At 39.3% G+C, this 21,911-nt stretch overlaps 1 long non-coding RNA gene across 1 annotated transcript; it reads left to right on the forward strand.

Annotated features, from left to right (window-relative positions):
- The first annotated feature begins 5,868 nt into the window (after positions 1 to 5,868).
- LOC307194129 lies at positions 5,869 to 16,576 on the forward strand. The gene is made up of 4 exons (XR_013830517.1): positions 5,869 to 6,531; positions 6,986 to 7,181; positions 8,488 to 8,591; positions 15,203 to 16,576. It is a non-coding gene; the product is annotated as an uncharacterized lncRNA (long non-coding RNA).
- The last annotated feature ends 5,335 nt before the right edge of the window (positions 16,577 to 21,911 follow it).

Raw genomic sequence — 21,911 nt, forward strand, 5'->3', positions numbered from 1 at the left:
TCACAGCTTACCCTTCCCCCTCCCATATCCTCAAGTCCATTCTCTAGTAGGTCTGTGCCTTTATTCCTGTCTTACCCCTAGGTTCTTCATGACATTTTTTTTTCTTAAATTCCATATATATGTGTTAGCAAATGGTATTTGTCTTTCTCTTTCTGACTTACTTCACTCTATATGACAGACTCTAGGTCTATCCACCTCATTACAAATAGCTCAATTTCGTTTCTTTTTATGGCTGAGTAATACTCCATTGTATATATGTGCCACATCTTCTTTATCCATTCATCCGATGATGGGCACTTAGGTTGCTTCCATCTCCAGGCTACTGTAAATAGAGCTGCAATGAACATTTTGGTACATGACTCTTTTTGAATTATGGTTTTCTCAGGGTATATGCCCAGTAGTGGGATTGCTGGGTCACATGGTAGTTCTATTTGTAGTTTTTTAAGGAACCTCCATACTGTTCTCCATAGTAGCTGTACCAATTCACATTCCCACCAGCAGTGCAAGAGTGTTCTCTTTTCTCCACACCCTCTCCAGCATTTATTGTTTCTAGATTTTTTGATGATGGCCATTCTGACTGGTGTGAGATGATATCTCATTGTAGTTTTGATTTGCATTTCTCTAATGATTAATGATGTTGAGCATTCTTTCATGTGTTTGTTGGCAGTCTGTATATCTTCTTTGGAGAAATGTCTATTTAGGTCTTCTGCCTATTTTTGGATTGGGTTTTTTGTTGTTTTGTTATTGAGCTGCATGAGCTGCTTATAAATTTTGGAGATTAATCCTTTGTCCATGGATTCGTTTGCAAATATTTTCTCCCATTCTGAGGGTTGTCTTTTGGTCTTGTTTATGGTTTCCTTTGCTGTGCAAAAGCTTTGAAGTTTCATTAGGTCCCATTTGTTTATTTTTGTTTTTATTTCCATTTCTCTAGGAAGTGGGTCAAAAAGGATCTTGCTGTGATGTATGTCATACAGTGTTCTGCCTATGTTTTCCTCTAAGAGTTTGATAGTTTCTGGCCTTACATTTAGGTATTTAATCCATTTTGAGCTTATTTTTGTGTATGGTGTTAGGGAGTGATCTAATCTCATACTTTTACATGTACCTGTCCAGTTTTCCCGGCACCACTTATTGAAGAGGCTGTCCTTTCTCCATTGTACATTCCTGCCTCCTTTATGAAAGATAAGCTGACCATATGTGCGTGGGCTTATCTCTGGGCTTTGTATCCTGTTCCATTGATCTATCTTTCTGTTTTTGTGCCAGTACCATACTGTCTTGATTACTGTAGCTTTGTAGTATAGTCTGAAGCCAGGGAGCCTGATACCTCCAGCTCCGTTTTTCGTTCTCAAGATTGCTTTGGCTATTCGGGGTCTTTTGTGTTTCCATAAAAATTGTGAATTTATTTGTTCTAGTTCTGTGAAAAATGCCATTGGTAGTTTGATCGCGATTGCATTGAATCTGTAGATTGCTTTGGGTAGTAGAGTCATTTTCACAATATTGATTCTTCCAATCCAAGAACATGGTATATCTCTCCATCAATTTGTATCATCTTTAATTTCTTTCATCAGTGTCTTATAATTTTCTGAATACAGGTCTTTTGTCTCCTTAGGTAGGTGTATTCCTAGATATCTTATTCTTTTTGTTGCAATGGTAAATGGGAGTGTTTTCTTGATTTCACTTTCAGATTTTTCATCATTAGTGTATAGGAATGTCAGAGATTTCTGTGCATTAATTTTGTATCCTGCTACTTTACCAAATTCATTGATTAGCTCTAGTAGTTTTCTGGTAGCATCTTTAGGATTCTCTATGTATAGTATCATGTCATCTGCAAACAGTGACAGCTTTACTTCTTTTCCGATTTCGATTCCTTTTATTTCCTTTTCTTCTCTGATTGCTGTGGTTAAAACTTCCAAAACTATGTTGAATAAGAGTGGTGAGAGTGGGCAACCTTGTCTTGTTCCTGATCTTAGTGGAAATGCTTTCAGTTTTTCACCATTGTGGACGATGTTGGCTGTGGGTTTGTCATATATGGCCTTTATTATGTTGAGGAAAGTTCCCTCTATGCCTACTTTCTGCAGGGTTTTTATCATAAATGGGTGTTGAATTTTGTCGAAAGCTTTCTCTGCATCTATTGAGATGATCATGTGGTTTTTCTCCTTCAGTTTGTTAATATGGTGTATCACGTTGATTGATTTGAGTATATTGAAGAATCCTTGCATTCCTGGAATAAACCCCACTTGATCATGGTGTATGATCCGTTTAATGTGCTGTTGGATTCTGTTTGCTAGTATTTTGTTGAGGATTTTTGCAACTATGTTCATCAGTGATATTGGCCTGTAGTTTTCTTTCTTTGTGACATCCTTGTCTGGTTTTGGTATCAAGGTGATGGTGGCCTCGTAGAATGAGTGTGGGAGTGTTCCTCCCTCTGCTATATTTTGGAAGAGTTTGAGAAGGATAGGTGTTAGCTCTTCTCTAAATGTTTGATAGAATTCGCCTGTGAAGCCATCTGGTCCTGGGCTTTTGTTTGTTGGAAGATTTTTAATCACAGTTTCAATTTCAGTGCTTGTGATTGGTCTGTTCATATTTTCTATTTCTTCCTGATTCAGTCTTGGCAGGTTGTGCATTTCTAAGAATTTGTCCATTTCTCCCAGGTTGTCCATTTTATTGGCATAGAGTTTCTTGTAGTAATCTCTCATAACCTTTTGTATTTCTCCAGTGTCAGTTTTTACTTCTCCTTTTTCATTTCTAATTCTCTTGATTTGAGTCTTCTCTCTTTTTTTCTTGATGAGTCTGGCTAATGGTTTATCAATTTTGTTTATCTTCTCAAAGAACAAGCTTTTAGTTTTATTGATCTTTGCTATCGTTTCCTTCATTTCTTTTTCATTTATTTCTGATCTGATTTTTATGATTTCTTTCCTTCTGCTAACTTTGGGGTTTTTTTGTTCTTCTTTCTCTAATTGCTTTAGGTGCAAGGTTAGGTTGTTTATTTGAGATGTTTCCTGTTTCTTAAGGTAGGATTGTATTGCTATAAACTTCCCTCTTAGAACTGCTTTTGCTGTATCCCATAGGTTTTGGGTCGTCGTGTCTCCATTGTCATTTGTTTCTAGGTATTTTTTTATTTCCTCTTTGATTTCTTCAGTGATCACTTCGTTATTAAGTAGTGTATTGTTTAGCCTCCATGTGTTTGTATTCTTTACAGATCTTTTCCTGTAATTGATATCTAGTCTCACAGTGTTGTGGTCGGAAAAGATACTTGATACAATTTCAATTTTCTTAAATTTACCAAGACTTGATTTGTGACCCAAGATATGATCTATCCTAGAGAATGTTCCATGAGCACTTGAGAAAAATGTGTATTCTGTTGTTTTTGGATGGAATGTCCTATAAATATCAATTAAGTCCATCTTGTTTAATGTATCATTTAAAGCTTGTGTTTCCTTATTTATTTTCATTTTGGATGATCTGTCCATTGGTGAAAGTGGGGTTTTAAAGTACCCTACTATGAATGTGTTACTGTCGATTTCCCCTTTTATGGCTGTTAGTATTTGCCTTATGTATTTAGGTGCTCCTATGTTGGGTGCATAAATATTTACAATTTTTATATATTCTTCTTGGATCAATACCTTGATCATTATGTAGTGTCCTTCTTTGTCTCTTCTAATAGTCTTTACCTTAAAGTCTGTTTTGTCTGATATGAGAACTGCTACTCCAGCTTTCTTTTGATTTCCATTTTCATGGAATATCTTTTTCCATCTCCTTACTTTCAGTCTGTATGTGTCTCTAGGTCTGAAGTGGGTCTCTTGTAGACAGCATATATATAGGTCTTGTTTTTGTATCCATTCAGCCAATCTGTGTCTTTTGGTGGGAGTATTTAGTCCAGTTACATTTAAGGTAATTATCGATATGTATGTTCCTATTCCCATTTTCTTAATTGTTTTGGGTTCGTTATTGTAGGTCTTTTCCTTCTCTTGTGTTTCTTGCCTAGAGAAGTTCCTTTAGCATTTGTTGTAAGGCTGGTTTGGTGGTGCTGAACTCTCTCAGCTTTTGCTTGTCTGTAAAGGTTTTAATTTCTCCATCAAATCTGAATGAGATCCTTGCTGGTTAGAGTAATCTTGGTTGCAGGTTTTTCTCCTTCATCACTTTAAATATGTCCTGCCAGTCCCTTCTGGCTTGCAGAGTTTCTGCTGAAAGATCAGCGGTTAACCTTATGGGGATTCCCTTGTGTGTTATTTGTTGTTTTTCCCTTGCTGCTTTTAATATGTTTTCTTTGTATTTAATTTTTTAAGTTTGATTAATATGTGTCTTGGCGTATTTCTCCTTGGATTTATCCTGTATGGGACTACCTGTGCTTCCTGGACTTGATTAACTATTTCCTTTCCCATATTAGGGAAGTTTTCAACTATAATCTCTTCAAATATTTTCTCACAGTCTCTTTCTTTTTCTCTTCTTCTTCTGGAACCCCTATAATTCGAATGTTGGTGCATTTAATGTTGTCCCAGAGGTCTCTGAGACTGTCCTCAGTTCTTTTCATTCTTTTTTCTTTATTCTGCTCCTCAGTAGTTACTTCCACTATTTTATGTTCCAGGTCACTTATCCGTTCTTCTGCCTCAGTTATTCTGCTATTGATCCCATCTAGAGTATTTTTAATTTCATTTATTGTGTTGTTCATCGTTGCTTGTTTCATCTTTAGTTCTTCTAGGTCCTTGTTAAATATTTCTTGTATTTTGTCTATTCTATTTCCAAGATTTTGGATATCTTTACTATCATTATTCTGAATTCTTTTTCAGGTAGACTGCCTATTTCCTCTTCATTTGTTAGGTCTGGTGGGTTTTAATCTTGCTCCTTCAACTGCTGTGTGTTTTTCTGTCTTCTCATTTTGCTTATCTTACTGTGTTTGGGGTCTCCTTTTTGCAGGCTGCAGGTCCGTAGTTCCCGTTGTTTTTGGTGTCTGTCCCCAGTGGCTAAGGTTGGTTCAGTGGGTTGTGTAGGCTTCCTGGTGGAGGGGACTAGTGCCTGTGTTCTGGTGGATGAGGCTGGACCTTGTCTTTCTGGTGGGCAGGTCCACATCTGGTGGTGTGTTTTGGGGTGTCTTTGGACTTATTATGATTTTAGGCAGCCTCTCTGCTAATGGGTGGGGTTGTGTTCCTGTCTTGCTAGTTGTTTCGCATAGGGTGTCCAGCACTGTAGCTTGCTGGTCGTTGAGTGAAGCTGGGTGCTGGTGTTGAGATGGAGATCTCTGGGAGATTTTCGCCATTTGATATTATGTGGAGCTGGGAGGTCTCTTGTGGACCAGTGTCCTGAAGTTGGCTCTCCCACCTCAGAGGCACAGCACTGACTCCTTGCTGAAGCACCAAGAGCCTTTCATCCACACGGCTCAGAATAAAAGGGAGAAAAAGTAGAAAGAAAGAATTAGTAGAAGTAGAAAGAAAGAAAGAAAGAAAGAAAGAAAGGAGGGAGGGAGGGAGGGAGGAAGGAGGGAAGGAAGGAAGGAAAAAAGAAAGAAAGAAAGAACATAAAGTAAAAGAAAATAAAGTAAGATAAAATAAAATAAAGTTATTAAAATAAAAAATAATTTTTAAGAAAAAAATTTAAAAAAAAACAAAGAAACGGACGGATAGAACCCTAGGACAAATGGTGGAAGCAAAGCTATACAGACAAAATCTCACACAGAAGCATACACATACACACTCACAAAAAAAGGAAAAGGGGAAAAAATTATAAATATTGCTCTCAAGGTCCACCTCCTCAATTTGGGATGATTCGTTGTCTATTCATGTATTCCACAGATGCAGGTACATCAAGTTGATTGTGGAGCTTTAAACCACTGCTTCTGAGGCTGCTGGGAGAGATTTCCCTTTCTCTTCTTTGTTCTCACAGCTCCCGGGGGCTCAGCTTTGGATTTGGCCCCACTTCTGCGTGTAGGTGGCCGGAGGGCGTCTGTTCTTCACTCAGACAGGACGGGGTTAAAGGAGCCGCTGATTCGGTGGCTCCGGCTCACTCAGGCCAGGGGGAGGGCGGGGCACGGAGTGCGGGGCGGGCCTGCGGCGGCAGAGGCCGACGTGACACACCAGCGTGAGGCGCGTCGTGCGTTCTTCCGGGGAAGCTGTCCCTGGATAGCGGGACCCTGGCAGTGGCGGCCTGCACAGGTTCCCCGGAAGGGGGGTGTGGATAGTGACCTGTGCTCGCACACAGGCTTCTTGGTGGTGGCAGCAACAGCCTTAGCGTCTCATGCCCGTCTCTGGGATCCACGCTTTTAGCCGCGGCTCGCGCCCGTCTCTGGAGCTCCTTTAAGCAGCTCTCTTAATCCTCTCTCCTCGCGCACCAGGAAACAAAGAGGGAAGAAAAAGTCTCTTGCCTCTTCGGCAGCTCCTGACTTTTCCCCGGACTCCCTCCCGGCTAGCCGTGGTGCACTAACCCCTGCAGGCTGTGTTCACGCCGCCTACCCAGTCCTCTCCCTGCGCTCCGACTGAAACCCGAGCCTCAGCTCGCAGCCCCGCCCGCCCCGGCGCGGGAGCAGACAAGCCTCTCGGGCTGGTGAGTGCCTGTCGGCCCTGATCCTCTGTGCGGGAATCTCTCCGCTTTGCCCTCCGCACCCGTGTTGCTGGGCTCTCCTCTGCGGCTCTGAAGCTTCCCCCTCCGCCACCCGCAGTCTCCGCCCGTGAAGGGGCTTCTAGTGTGTGGAAACGTTTCCTCCTTCACAGCTCCCTCCCACTGGTGCTGGTCCCATCCCTATTCTTTTGTCTCTGTTTATTCTTTTATCTTTTGCCCTACCCAGGTACGTGGGGAGTTTCTTGCCTTTTGGGAGGTCTGAGGTCTTCTGCCAGCGTTCAGTAGGTGTTCTGTAGGAGTTGTTCCACGTGTAAATGTATTTCTGGTGTATCTGTGGGGAGGAAGGTGATCTCCGCGTCTTACTCTTCCGCCATCTTCCCCTCGTCCTCTCCGAATCAGGAACACTGGGGCTGGAACCCAGTCATCTGTGTTTTCACAGGTCCTCCTGGGGATTCTGATGCACGCTAGACAGAGTTTGAGAACCAGTGATCTGCTAGTGTTGGAGGGCCTCCTGAAGAGGTGGGGGTGGCTGTACCTCACCGTGAGGACGAGGACACTGGTAGCAGAAGTTCTGGGGAGTACTCCTTGGCGTGAGCCCTCCCGGAGTCCACCATTAGCCGCACCAAGGAGCCTCGGTAATAAAGATTTATGGCTATGTTTTCTTCTAAGAATTTTGTACTCTTAGCTGTCACATTTTGGTCTTTGATTCATTTTGAGTTACTTTTTTATATGGTGTGAGGTATTCTCAAGCATTTTAAATGTTCTTCTACGTTGTTATAAGTATTTTGAATGGTCCACATCTTAAATACTCTGATTTATCTCATAAAGTTATGAAGATTATATCACTCTGCTTTCAGTTAATACATAGATCTGTGTAATAATCACTTTTATTCTCCTCTTTCTTTAAAAACTATAGAGAACAGACAACTCTGTATTTTTTTTAAATTAAAAAAAATTTTTTTTTCTGGTACGCGGGCCACTCACTGTTGTGGCCTCTCCCATTGCGGAGCACAGGCTCCGGATGTGCAGGCTCAGCGGCCGTGGCTCACGGGCCCAGCCACTCCGCGGCATGTGGGATCTTCCCGGACCGAGGCACGAACCCATGTCCCCTGCATCGGCAGGCGGACTCTCAACCACTGCGCCACCAGGGAAGCCCTACACATATTTTTTTTCTGGATATAAATGTTATTTATATACCTGTAAGAGTCAAATAATTGAAGTGGAAACCCCAAACCTCTTTTAATTAGGTTAAGGATAAACAGGGTCATTAGTATCAGCTTTACACATGACTTGGAGGTTTCTAAAAATGAATTATTTGAAATTTGTTGTTTTACCATAGCTACAGCAAAATGGCTTTGTGGAAATATCCTTTATTTCTCCAAATGCTTTTTATGAAGCACATTTTAAATGACTTCAGTATATTCCATCAAGTGGACATAGCATCCTATACTTATTTTCTTTTTGTTTTGAAATTTTATGCTTTAAATGGATTTTAACTTGACTTATCTTATCCCGATGAGTACACCTAATATTTGGGTTAGCTCTAGCCCAGTTTATTGTCTAGAGCTGTAATAATGTATTTTCTCTCTCTCTGGTGGACAATTGTAATGCTCTTTGTAATAAGTAACTATTATATACCCAAAGGATAGTTGGTTGTATTAAAAGAACCATTTATAAAAGTTGTTATTTCTGTAAATGTAAGTTTCTGTATGGTTTCATTTAATCATTTGTATTTTTACTTTCCAAAATAAGTGAGCAAAATGGAAAAAGCCTATAAAAGTGGGCCTTTTAGCCTAAAAGAACAAAAATTATGCGTGTACTTGGCAAAGGGACATAGAGATATTGTTATGTGGATAAGGCAGCGATTAGTGAATGTAAAATAGTGATTTTTTTAAAATTTCACTAACATGCCATTCATTGTTCTCCCATACTTTCTGGCAGATTCTCCTGTGACTTTGACCTTCACACTGGTCTTCGGTCCACAATGCAAGTCACAGGTGCTGGGACGGATTGCCCTGTGAAACTTCTAGTAGAAGGAAAGCAATGTAAGTGTCTAATACATGGAAAGCAAAGAGTAAAGAAGTACTTAAGCCGTCAACTTAAAACGTGCAGGACATTTGCTTATTTGCTTTATCAATATTAGAGAATTTCATATTACAGGATATTAGCTGAGGTTGAGAGGCCCTAAGAGGCCCAAGTAAGATATTAAAATCCATTAACATTTAAGAATCATTAAGAGTCTTTTTCCTTATTTTTCAAGGCATATGCTAATCGTCAGTTGGAATCAAGTGTTTCCTCTCATGGAGTACTATTCCATAGTTAAGTAAAAGATAGGATTTCTTTTGAAGTATATGATCACTGCTTATTATAGGGGAACTGACAAGGAAGCACATTCATTATTTTTTTTTACTGTATAGAAACTTGATTTAAGGGTTCATAAGGATAACATTTATTTTAAGCTATTGTATTGAACATAATATTTCCCTAGGACTGTATTTTCATTTACTCTTGGCATAGTATCATTTATTTTATTTAATCATTCAACTCTTTTATTTAACTGAAATTCTCTCATTCACTCAGTAAATTTTCTCAGAGAGCATTAATTGAGCAGTAACCTGCACCAGGCACTGAGGTCCATGTTACTGTCTTAGAGACCCTTGGGTTGTTTGGGGGCTTAAATAATTCGATAGGCATATAATCAGCTACTGTGTTCAAACCATAGAATTGTGTGGAGCTTCTAAGGCAGGAGCTATACTGCATTTATCTTTGTATCTCCAGTTATACTGTAGACACTCAGTTACATATTTGTCAAATTAAATTAAGTAGCATCCTTGAGCGTTAGACTTGGAGATGTAGTGTCTAAGAGGCTCATAGAGGTGCCCCAGAGATGGCCAAAAGGTAGCGTGACAAGGCAGATTTCTGGGAGTTCCCTACTTATATGTCAGCTAGAGTAGACTCCCCTTTATCTATTGGGTTTCTGTATAAGATTTCATTTTTTTAAAATGTATCTACTGCTAAAAAATATTAGAGTCATTGATAATTCAATTGCCTCAATTACAAATGAGGTAAATCTAGTTTTCAGGAATCTATATCGGTTATAAGTTACGTAAATCTTTCTAAACAGATGTAGTTCACATCATGTCCCCTGCTTGCCCTTTTTTTCTTCCTTTCTTTCTTTTCTCTCTCTCTTTTTTTTGGTTGTTGTTTAAAAAAGAAGGGGGGGCCAACAGCCTAAAAATAATTTTCTCAAGAAACGATGAAGCAATAAAGTACAGAAGCCTTTGAAGACTGCTAGCAAGTTATGTCAGTGTTTGTAATGTGAAACTGCTTGAGGTCTCTTCAATGCTGTGTGCCCTCACACTGTGCATGAATTCATTAAAACAATGCAGAATTCTTCTGGGGCAGGAAAATAAGGAAACTAATTTTTAAATGACTAAGGACTGAGGGTAAGCTTCTCTCTTAATTTCCCTGGCCTAATGGAAAACACATACATATGCTATCAGCTCATCTCTATCATTAAAAATAAGTTAGAACCGAAAACATGTACAATCACATCAAGGCTTGTCAATTAAAAGTCAACCCAGGAAAAATGTTTTGGAGATTACTGAGCCTGTCAGCTTCCACTGAAAGTGAGACGAGGTCTAGAGAGCAAGGCCTTGGTTAATGTTGAGATCTTTGTTATAAAGCAAAGAAAAACTGCTTCCTCCAGGTAACTTGGTATTGATGTCATTTGCCTTAAGAGAATACTTCCAGATTATTAAACTGATTATTCGTCATACGCTTTAACTTGTGAACTCTAGGAATAAGTCAACAAGACTGATTCAGAAATACAAGGGCTAGGACACTTGTGGGGACTTTCCTGGCTGTCCAGTGGTTAAGAATCCACCTTCCAATGCAGGGGACATGGGTTCGATCCCTGGTCGGGGAACTAAGATCCCACATGGCACAGGGCAACTAAGCCCGCACACTGTAGCTACTGAGCCTGCGAGCCACAACTAGAGAGAAGCCCGTGCACAACAACGATAGATCCTGCGTGCTGCAACGAAGATCCAGTGTGCTGCAACTAAGGCCCAACACAGCCAAATAAATAAATAAATATTAAAATAATAGTAAACTCAGCCTCAAAATTTTTTTTTTTAAAAAACGAAATACAAGGGCTAAATGTCATGAGAGGTGTATCTCTCCCTTTTGCAGCAGAAAATTACAGAAAACTCTCGAATAAGCATTTTTCTTACCACTGAGATTGTGAAATTTTTTTTAAATTCAGAGAATGGAATGCAACTCTCTGATGGACTTTTGTCTTCAATTTTCAAAACTGTTTCATGAGCTGAAATTTTCAAAGGAGTGGTTGGGAATAAATGTTATTTACAAATTCCAGAAGCCCATAAACTTCCTTTTCTTTACAAAATGGCCAACTGAATATTTTGAACTCATGTGTCTATCAGAAATGTAGATGCGGGCTTCCCTGGTGGCATAGTGGTTGAGAGTCCGCCTGCCGATGCAGGGGACGCGGGTTTGTGCCCCTGTCTGGGAAGATCCCACATGCCGCGGAGCGGCTGGGCCCGTGAGCCATGGCTGCTGAGCCTGCGCATCCGGAGCCTGTGCTCCGCAACGGGAGAGGCCACAACAGTGAGAGGCCCGCGTACCGCAAAAACAAAAACAAAAACAAAACAAATAAAAAAACACAATACAAAAGGTACAAAATGAAGGCAGTCTTCATGATACAATTTGAAATGACAGGCCAACCATGCCATTTTAGTATTAAAAAGTCAGGATGATGAAGGAAAAAGGTTGGGTAGCCTACCAAAACAGAGGAGGTAGCAGTCAAAAGCAAGTATTGTTCTTCTTCCATCGACTCAGAGGGAATGGTTGCACTAAGGAGTAAACAGGCAGTGAGGGAAAGAACAGCATGTTGCAGAAGGAGAACGAGAGTATAGCTGAGGAGGGATGGGGAGAGATGGGGGGTGAAGAATGACTGCACGGCCAGGGACAGAGAAGTTGAATTGTGAATTAAAGAAGCAGAATATATGACACAGACCTAGACATCATCATACTAAGTGAAGTAAGCCAGAAAGAGAAAGATAAATACCATATCAAATCACTTATACATGGAATCTAAAATACGACACAAATGAACATATCTATGAAACAGAAACAGACTCACAGACATAGAGAACAGACTTGTGGTTGCCAAGGCGGGGGTGGAGGAGGGATGGAATGGGAGTTTGGGATTAGCAGATGCAAACTGTTATATATAGAATGGATAAACAATAAGGTCCTACTGTATAACACAGGGAACTACATTCAATATCCTGTGATAAAATATACTGGAAAAGAATATGAAAAAGAATATACACATATGTATAACTGAGTCACTTTGCTGTACAGCAGAAATTAACAGAACATTGTAAATCAAACAGACTTCAATAAAATTAATTTAAAAAGAATATATGACACAAAGCATTTATCCAGATGGAATTAAGTAACATTTATAATAGGTAACATGGGAAGTAGATGAGGGAATGTAGACTCTCTCTCTTTATTGTGTTCTGTCACAGTAGAGGGTAAAATAATATGAATGAAAATTTTTTTACAATGAAAAAGAAATGACTACCTATGCAAGGTATTTGTTCTTTGTGTCTAAAATGTATGCTCTGCGTGTCTTGGTGAGAAAGAATATCTTGTCTCTTAAATACATTTTAATTCTCATTGTATTTATTGCATAACTATTCCCTAAAGGACAACGCACCTTTGGTTGCAGAGCCATAATCTTCGAATTCTTGTTAAGATTTGTCTGAGTTTTGTTTCGTATCCACCTCTATGGTGATCATTTTGTAAAAATAAACATTTATACTTTAAAAAGTTGTATAGGCTTATAACAAAGCTTAAAACAAAACAAAGCAAGACAACATCTGCTCTACGAATGCAAACTCTGCTTTCTACAGAGGCAACCACTTCCAACAGAGGGTTTACCTCTCTGTTTCCACAAATGCTTTTGCACGTCTGTTGATTGCGCATGCGTGCGCGCAGTCTCTCTCTCTCTCTCTGTCTCTCTCTCTCTCTCACACACACACACACACACACACACACACACACACACACACACACACATACACATTTGCCTGGAATGGGAATAGGCAGGTTTTCCCAGATGAACTATAGATTTGCCCTTAGAACTGTCTCAAGGTGCTGTTCCACTGAACAACTTGGGGGAGCACTTCCTTCATTTCTCCAAGAGGTCTCATGAGATGTGGCACGGGCCCAAACAGATCCCCAAATCAGTTTGAGCAGGCTATAATGCTCATAAACTTGGACCCTAGACACAGGCTTCAGCTTTTCCAGGAGAAATTTTAGATACTACTTGCTAATTTGGATGGTGTTATTGTTATTCAGAGTTCATCCTTCTAATTTGAGTCACATCTGTGACTGCTTAGCTGAACTGGGAGCCTCAGCATTGAGCTCTATCTTCATTTGCTCAAGGGACACATGGTGTGGTAGGAGCCATCATGCTTTGTTTTTACAAATCAAACTCTTAATTAATTACTGAACATACTGCAATCCACTAATCAAGCTGTATTTTTTGAGACATTTCTGACTGATAAATATCTAGTCATCTGGCTTTGCAATATATCCTCTTGTCCTTGCTTTAGACAAAAATGGTAGGAGTCATCGGAAATGTTTCTTTTTATGTGTGATTTGTTCATTATCATGCACGAGCTTGGAAGAAAATAATTTCCCATAGAATTATATCCATATTCTTCTGGCCCACACTGAGAGGTAGTGTTTTCGAGTCAGAGCGGGCACTGAATGCAAAATCGTAAAAGACTTGGGTTCAAATTCTGACTTGGCTATTTCCAACTGATGGAACTTTAAATCTCAGTTTCTTATTTGTAGATTTGTTTTGAAAATTAAATGAGAAAAACCACATAAAACACCTAGTTCTGTGCTGGGCATCTAGCTAGCAGTGAAGTTTCCAATCATCCATTCATTCCCTCATTCCCACAAATATTTCTGGAGAATTACCTGGAACTTCCTAGGCTTTTAGGCATGGAGAAAACGATTGTAGGCAAGATAGATAGAAAAAGTGGCTCTTTACATGAAGCTTATACTCTGGGGGAGGGGGATTCATAATAAATCAGAAATAAGTGAAATAATTGCATGTATATTATAATAGCTCTCTATTTTGTTTTTTAGATAATTGTGTATATATCTCACTTTCCATGCGATGAAAAGTTTTGTGAGAACAGTGTCTTACCGTTTTCTTTATCAAGATCACTATTGCACAAATTAGGAAACATATCTGTTGAGTAAATAAATGAACAAATGTAAGAAAGTCTCTAATCTATCTATATATTTGGAATGGCTTATGGTTTTACAGGAATATTTTAGTAGGCACATCTATTACAAAATTCAAAAAGCATTCCTGAGATTCTTAAAGAGGCAGTATGGGGCAAAGGGTAAGAACAGCGAATGCCCTGCACCCAGATTTCCTGGGTTTGAACCACAGTATGTAGCTATGTGACTTAAACACTCTGTGCCTCAGTTCACCCACAAGGAAAATAATTTGAGTAACAAATACCTCTAGAATATAGCTGTCATGCAGATTTAAAGAATTATTTCATGCGGAACATTTAAGAACCATGGCACATAGCGAGCATTCAATAAATGTCAGATTTTTTCTTTAACTAGAGAGCTATTTCTCAGACCAGACTGTCTAAACAAATGGGAGTGCTTGGGAATTTACTCAGAAGTCTTCTCATTTGTATAAGAATTTTACATTTTGTGTTTTCATTTTGATGAAAAATTTCAAAAATATTAAAGTTTGTTTATTTTGGAAACCTACCAAGCCATTTCAGTGCCCATATTTGCACTTATACTGAAAGTTGCTTTGAGTGATCACCCAACATGACAGTGTTTAACTTTTAGTTTCTCAGACTGGGCTTACATATATTCTTGAGAGTTTAAAATTTCTCGAGATTGAAAAATACTGTTTTGGAGCCTCAAGCGTATATGTGCCATAAGCCGTAATACACATGTTCACAGTGCAAAACGCATCTGTCATTCAACACATGTTTATCATGGCCCTCATTCATGCCGTCTCCCAATTCTTTTGGATGCTCTGTCTTCAGGCCACATAGTAGGATTTCACTTCTTTTTGTTTGTTTGTTTTTGTTTTTTAACATCTTTATTGGAGTATAGCTGCTTTACAATGGTGTATTAGTTTCTGCTTTATAACAAAGCTATACATATACATATATCCCCATATCTCCTCCCTCTTGCGTCTCCCTCCCACCCTGCCTATCCCACCCCTCTAGGTTGTCACAAAGCACGGAACTGATCTCGCTGTGCTATGCGGCTGCTTCCCACTAGCTATCTATTTTACATTTGGTAGTATATATAAGTCCATGCCACTCTCTCACCTTGTCCCATCCTACCCTTGCCCCTCCCCGTGTTCGCAAGTCCATTCTCTACATCTGTGTCTTTATTCCTGTCCTGCCCCTAGGTTCTTCTTAACCATTTTTTTTTTTTTTAGATTCCATATATATGTGTTAGCATACAGTATTTGTTTTTCTCTTTCTGACTTACTTCAGTCTGTATGACAGTCACTAGGTCCATCCACCTCACTACAAGTAACTCAATTTTGTTTCTTTTTAAGGCCGGGTAATACTCCATTGTATATATGTGCCACATCGTCTTTATCCATTCATCTGTCGATGGACACCTAGGTTGCTTCCATGTCCTGGCTTTTGTAAGTAGAGCTGCAATGAACATTGTGGTACATGACTCTTTTTGAATTATGTTTTTCTCAGGGTATATGCCCAGTAGTGGGATTGCTGGGTCATATGGTAGTTCTATTTTCAGTATTTTAAGAACCTCCATACTGTTCTGCATAGTGGCTGTATCAATTTATATTCCCACCAACAGTGCAAGAGGGTTCCCTTTTCTCCACAAAATCTACAGACAGTAAAGGCTGGAGAGAGGATTTCACTTCTTGGTCTTGTTTCTGTTTGGATGGAGAGGGGACCTGTGGCTACTTCTGGCCAATAAGTGGTGAGCAGAATCAACATGTGTTACTTCTGTACCAGTGTGTTTAATTGTTGGTGTAAGACCTTCCAGAACCCACTTTTCAAGTTTTAGCTGTTCATTGTCTGCAACCCTGAGCATCCCTGCCAACTTATGTTGGACATGTAGCATACATGAGAAATAACTTATTTGTTGATTTAAGCTACTGAGATTTGTATGTTGTTTTCCATAACTGCAACCCAATTAGTATGTCATTTCATTGCACCTATTGTGTCTAAGCCATGATGAAGCTGCTGTGTAAATCAAAAGTAAGTCAGTTTCCCAGTGCAGACTTTTCTTCTCAGTTTACACCCTGCCAAATTATATTCTGAGAGCTGAGTTAATGTAAGCCTTTTATTATCTTAAACTTTCACTCAACTTGTAACTCCTCAGGTTCATGTTATTCTCCCTCATCAATGAGGATGATAATAAAGCACATACAGTGTCTACGCTTCTCACTAGATGCTAAGTAAACAGTAAAGATTTATTCTCCCAAGAGAAATGGAGAGCTGCCACAGGGAAAAGAAGAATATTGCTTGACAAGATGGTCTCTCTCAGCCTGATGTGCCACTCCCAGGCTGGATCTCTGGAGTTGCCTAGTGGTGGTTCCTAGTGGCAGTTTGAGACAGATCCTTCAGAAGTCATATTTGCCCGCCACTCTCAGTCAGTCACAAGACCCAACTGAGTCCACTAGAGCCAATTTGAAGTTCTTCAAAAGAACAGGTCTTTCTCAAAACAAATACTGTGTGCTAACACATATATATGGAATCTAAAAAAAAAAAAACAAAAAAAAAACAGTTCTGAAGAACTTAGGGGCAGGACAGGAAAAAAGATGCAGACATAGAGAATGGACTTGAGGACACAGGGAGGGGGAAAGGTAGGCTGGGACGAGGTGAGAGAGTGGCATGAACATGTGTACACTGCCAAGTGTGAAGTGAATAGCTAGTAGGAAGCAGCTGCATGGCACAGGGAGATTGGCTCAGTGCTTTGTGACCACCTAGATGGGTGGGATGGGGAGGGTGGTGGGGGGAGACACATGAGGGAGGGGATTTGGGGACATATGTATAAGTATGGCTGATTCACTTTGTTGTACGGCAGAAGCTGGTACAACATTGTAGAGTAATTATATGCCAATAAAGATGTTAAAATAAATAAATAAAATAAAAAAGAACGGGTCTTTTAAAGATTTGTCTATAGCATTGCTCTGGCATCAGGCGTAGGTCCAGTGAGCAAGTGGGAAAAGCAAAAGATCTTGCTTTTATCACCATGTCATCTAATAATATCTCTACTCTGCTCTAAAATGAATCATGGGCCCCGTGCCTTATAGGCTCTTCCTTGTCTCCAAGCTCATTGTCCATCTCCCTCAGAGATGTTCTTCCAAGGGGTTGGAGTTTATATCCCAATATTTTCTTGTGTCAGGACTTGAACTCAAAGAAAGAGACCAGAAAGTCTACTTCACATAACAACCAGAAAGTCTACTTCAAAAACCACCCCCTCCCATATGTTCAGTCCAGATTAGGTACTTTTAAATTTTTTTCTTGAAACATAAAAAAGTCCTAGCTCATATTTAAAACACTAAAGCATGAGTTTTGAAGTGAGATACTTTCTCTTTAAGCAACATTTTTACTTTATACAACATCGATTAATGCATTCGAGAAATTTTTTCTGGAGCATGTACATGCAAGTTAGCCACCATATTGAACAAAAGGGGGAAAGTGGAAAGAAATAAGGCTGAAACATTTTATAGGAACATGATCATGAAGGATTTGTAAGACACGTCAAAATGTTTGAATTTATCCTAAGGACAATGGAAAGCCATTGAAAGAGTCGGTGGGTAACAAGATAAGATTTGCATTTTAAAATAACCGCTCTGGCTACAGCAAGATGGTGGGGTCAAGACTGGGAGTTAAGGTAAAAGTAAGGAAGTTGTTTTAGACATTCAGATGAGAGAGGGTGGTGGCTTTGACTTGAAGATCAAGAAGGAGATTTAATATGGAGGTACTAATTTGGGAGTCAGCATAGACATGAGCACTGAAGCTCTATGAGTGGTTGATAATACAGGGATTGTATGGGAAGAACATGATCAAGGATGGAGCCAAGACAAACATCAATCCTTAAGGGTCTGGCAGGAAAAAGAACTGTGAAAGAAACTAAGAAGTATTAGAAGACAGATATACCAGGGGAGTGTGGTATCACGGAGCATAGGAAAGAGATTGTTTCAAAAACTAGTGTTAAAAGATTACATAGGTTAGGGACCAAAATATTTCTGTTAGATTTCATAACTTAGGAGATTTCTGTTGGAGCAAGCAGTGTCAACGACCATTGTAGGAAAAAGCAGATTGTGGTAGGTTGATGAGTAAAAGAAAAAAGTAAAGAGAATAAATAGAGATAGTTCTTTCAGGAAAATTATCTTTGAAAGAAAAAAGAGGAGAATAGCTGGAAGGAGATACAGACTCAAGGAAATTTTCTTCTGTTTTACTGCTAATTTTAAGGAGAGTATAGAAAGAGAGAGGTAGAAGGTCTAGAGAAAGCAGATGGAAGGATTTTCTTAAAGGGACAAGAGGGAATGGGTGGAGGGATTAACATTAGACATTAGGAACATCTCTTCCCTTGTAACTGGAGGGAAACAGAAAGGATGGCTGTGGAAATGGCTAAATTTCTAGGTTTGGTAACATACAGTTAAGGGATTTACCTTTTGGCTATTTTGCTTTTGAAGTTGGAGGTGAGGTCATCGGTTGAGATTCAGTGGTGAGGTTGATGTTGGAAGTTTGGGGAGAGAGAGTGGAGATTCTTTGAAATAACTTCTATAAAAAACTGAAGAGAGCTGATGGTGGATGAGTACATCTTGCTCACAATTGGGGGGAGGCAGTTAAATGAAATGATGTATGGAAAGGTGTATGCGGTTGGTACAAAATAACTCAATAAATAGTAGCTATTATTATTATTAATATGATCGTTTTCCTTCTCCTTTTTATGCCACAATACTAATTCTAGCTTTTATTTACAGCTCCACTTCTTTGAAATTTGATCTCTTTGGTTTCTCTTAAGTTTCTTCCTTCACTCCACCTCAAGGCTCTTGCTTTCAGCTCATCACTTTCATCTCTTTCAACTCTTTCCGCTTGGTTGTTTTACATAATGCCTTATTGATACTGTCCCTTCCAAGTTGGCCTGGTCCCCAGCATATCTTCTTCTGATTATTTCCCTGTAGGACAGTTCGTCACCTCTCTCTTGAGCTCATCATCAGAACTCAAACAATACCGAGGCCAGGGAAATCATGAGCTTTCTGTGGTTTACCAAAACTTATTGGCAAGAGAAATCTGAATCATAGCCCTGAGTTCCAATAGTATGATTCCATGAAAATAATCAAATAGATTAGAGGATCAAATGTAATCAATTATAAGACTATGAAGCTGAAAGTTTTAGAGATCTTTATGGCTCTAGCAGGCAAAACGAGGTATTTTGTCTTTATGTATTTGCAATTGCCAATCCATCTCTTAGGTAAATCTGTATTTTTTTAAGTTATAGTTGAAATCTGTCTTTAAAAACCCTTTTTGTAACAAAACAAAGCTGATCTCCCCGACAACTCTGCCTCTTCTACTGTTTGAGCTGCTGTCAGAGAAACTTCCTTCCATTCATCTAGTGCCTTTCTCCCTAAACTTGAGCTTTATCTCATGACCTCTCCAAGCTCCATGACTGGAACCCTGGGGTCTTGGCTCTGACTAGCTATAGTTTATAGTCTGAGAAGGTGGGGCATCCACCCTGCCTTTCTCAACTCCTTTTCTTATTTATTATCCTGTCTAAGCATTTTCCCTCACCTCTCACCACTTTCAAGTGAATAATATGAAACTGAACATTTTATTAGTAAAATGACCACAGTAGATGATTACTGAGTGGAGAAACGAATCTCCCTCCTGAAAAAATGATAAGCCATTTTCATTGACTGGTGATCCCACAACTATATTTCATGAGGTTGACTGTGCATAGATCAAACTTTAAACCTCTTACAACTCATACCTTGGCTGCATTTTTAGGGGTACCTAGTATATACTTCATTTTGATTATTAAAGCAGTGCAGCTTCATCACTGCTCACTGTGTAAGAAATCGTATGAAAGCCTGCTATCAATTTAAAAGTATGCAAGGAGTGTGTTTTTGAAACCTGGCAGAGGGCACATGTAGACACACCAGAAACAACCTCAGCCTCTCAATCCCAGTGAACTTTGTTGGAAAGAAACTGAGTATGCAGGTACAAAATGGTTGAGTGATTTTTTTTTTCCTGACCAACAGAGCTGCTTGTTAGCAACTTGAAAGGACGCCTAGATCCAAAATAGTATTAACCAAGTGTTTCTTCAATATGAGATCATTATGTTTCTCTTCTAAATCCAAATACTAATTGCAACCTTGCTGTGAGCATACAGTATTAGGGCCATCATAGCCATGGCAACAGAATGCAACATAAAGTGGGATCCTGTCATTGGCACAGCACTGCTAGTGGTTTGGGTGGCGAATGAGCACTTTCTTACAGCATCTCCAATATCCAACTCCAAAGAAGGGATCCTACCGCATACCTTTAGGCAACTTTGCCATACAGGTTCTGTGACCTTTGAATGTTTTGTATATTTCTGTAATTAATTTCAGTACAAGATAGCTTGTTAATCCATGGACAAAAATACAAGCACAAATGAAAATTTCAACAGGCACTTTATAATGGCCATTTACATTTCAGAATTAAACCCGTAATAAAAACTTTTGTGTACTTATAATTGGACTGATTTTTAACAGCCAGTGATAAACATCTATGTAAATAGCCTCCCAAAGATTTTACACTTAAGAAAAAAAAGCCCTTTAAATGAGCTTCTTAAAGTCACCTTCTCTGCTTTGCATGATAATTGTAATGCAAAATAATAAACAGCACAGGGCAGGAGTACAACACTACCAGGATGATAGGGTGCCATTTATACGAAGATAACTGGGCATTTAAAACCCACCAATTAAAAAAATAACAACAGTGTGCTTACAGTAAACTCATTAATTTACATTCGCCTTTGCCATGTTTTCATTGCAAAGGTGTCCACAGCTTGTGCTGCCCCAAGGATTCTGTTTTTGTGTGTAGGAAGTGAGGTGCAGATTAAGAGTTCATAACCCAGCCTACCTTTCTATAAAAACAAAAAGTATTTTGTAGAGATTTGCTGTAAACATATGAACCATATGCCATTGTTAAAAAGAAAGGAAACAGTTGTGTTGGCGGAAAGACTTGTTACTATTAGGAAGATTGAAGCGTGAACAGAACTCCATACTCATTTGCTCCTAGAGTAGGCAGGAAAGAGCAAAGGAGACAATGGGATCTGCCATCCACATTCAGAAGCACATGCATCGGGCTTTGCTTTCATATTCGCTTCCTCAAGAATTTACCTGAAAACGGGCCACGAAATTCATGTGAAATCAATCAAAAGATCATGTTGCTTTCCCAGATGTACAAAACATGACATGTCATTTTGACCACAAAAAAACTCGAACACTTGAGCAATAAAGAAGTCCCTAGCAGATAGATCAGTAGATATATATATATATTATTATTATTAGTGCTTCATTGATTCATCCATTCATTCATTCACTCCTTCATTTTTCAAACATGTATTAGTCACCTACTTTGTGTCAGGCATTATACTAGATGCTGGCAATTCAACACTCAGAGATGAAACATGTTAACAAGTAATTTCGGTAAAAACAGGGAAAATTATGAGTGAGTTTCACACAAAGTGCGATGGAAGCAGAAGGGAGAAAATGACTTAATCTGCTGCTGTAAAGGAAGAGTTCATAATAATAGGCAACATTTGAACTAAGTGTTGAAGGATAAACAGGTGTTTGCTGAAGGATGAAGAGGGGGAAAAATAGGTAGAGAAATCTGTGGGGGGAACTTTAGAAGCTGGAGGCACCTAGGCATTAGATTTTAGTGCAGCAAGTAGTGCCTAGAACATAGGGTGTTCATTTGGAAGACATTCACTGTTTCCCTATTTACCTTTCCATTAAATCTTATTTCTTCATCCTGGTCTGCAAAGCCTTTCATAATTGTGTGTGTGTTGGGGGGAAGTGGGGACGGAATTGTTGACTTAAATAATTGTGAAACCCAGGAGAATCATTTTGGGCATAGCTGAATTTAAGTGCTCAGAAGAATCTCTCAGTTTTACTTTCCTCAGTTTTGGGTCCATTCTCAAGGTTGTACTTACTCCATGTATGACCCTAGAAACCCAGAAGACATTTGGATTTGTTTAAGGGATGATTCTTCCAAAGAAAAAACTGGGAT

This window comes from Stenella coeruleoalba, assembly GCF_951394435.1.
Source record: "Stenella coeruleoalba genome assembly, chromosome: 11".
NCBI classification, from domain to species: domain Eukaryota; kingdom Metazoa; phylum Chordata; class Mammalia; order Artiodactyla; family Delphinidae; genus Stenella; species Stenella coeruleoalba.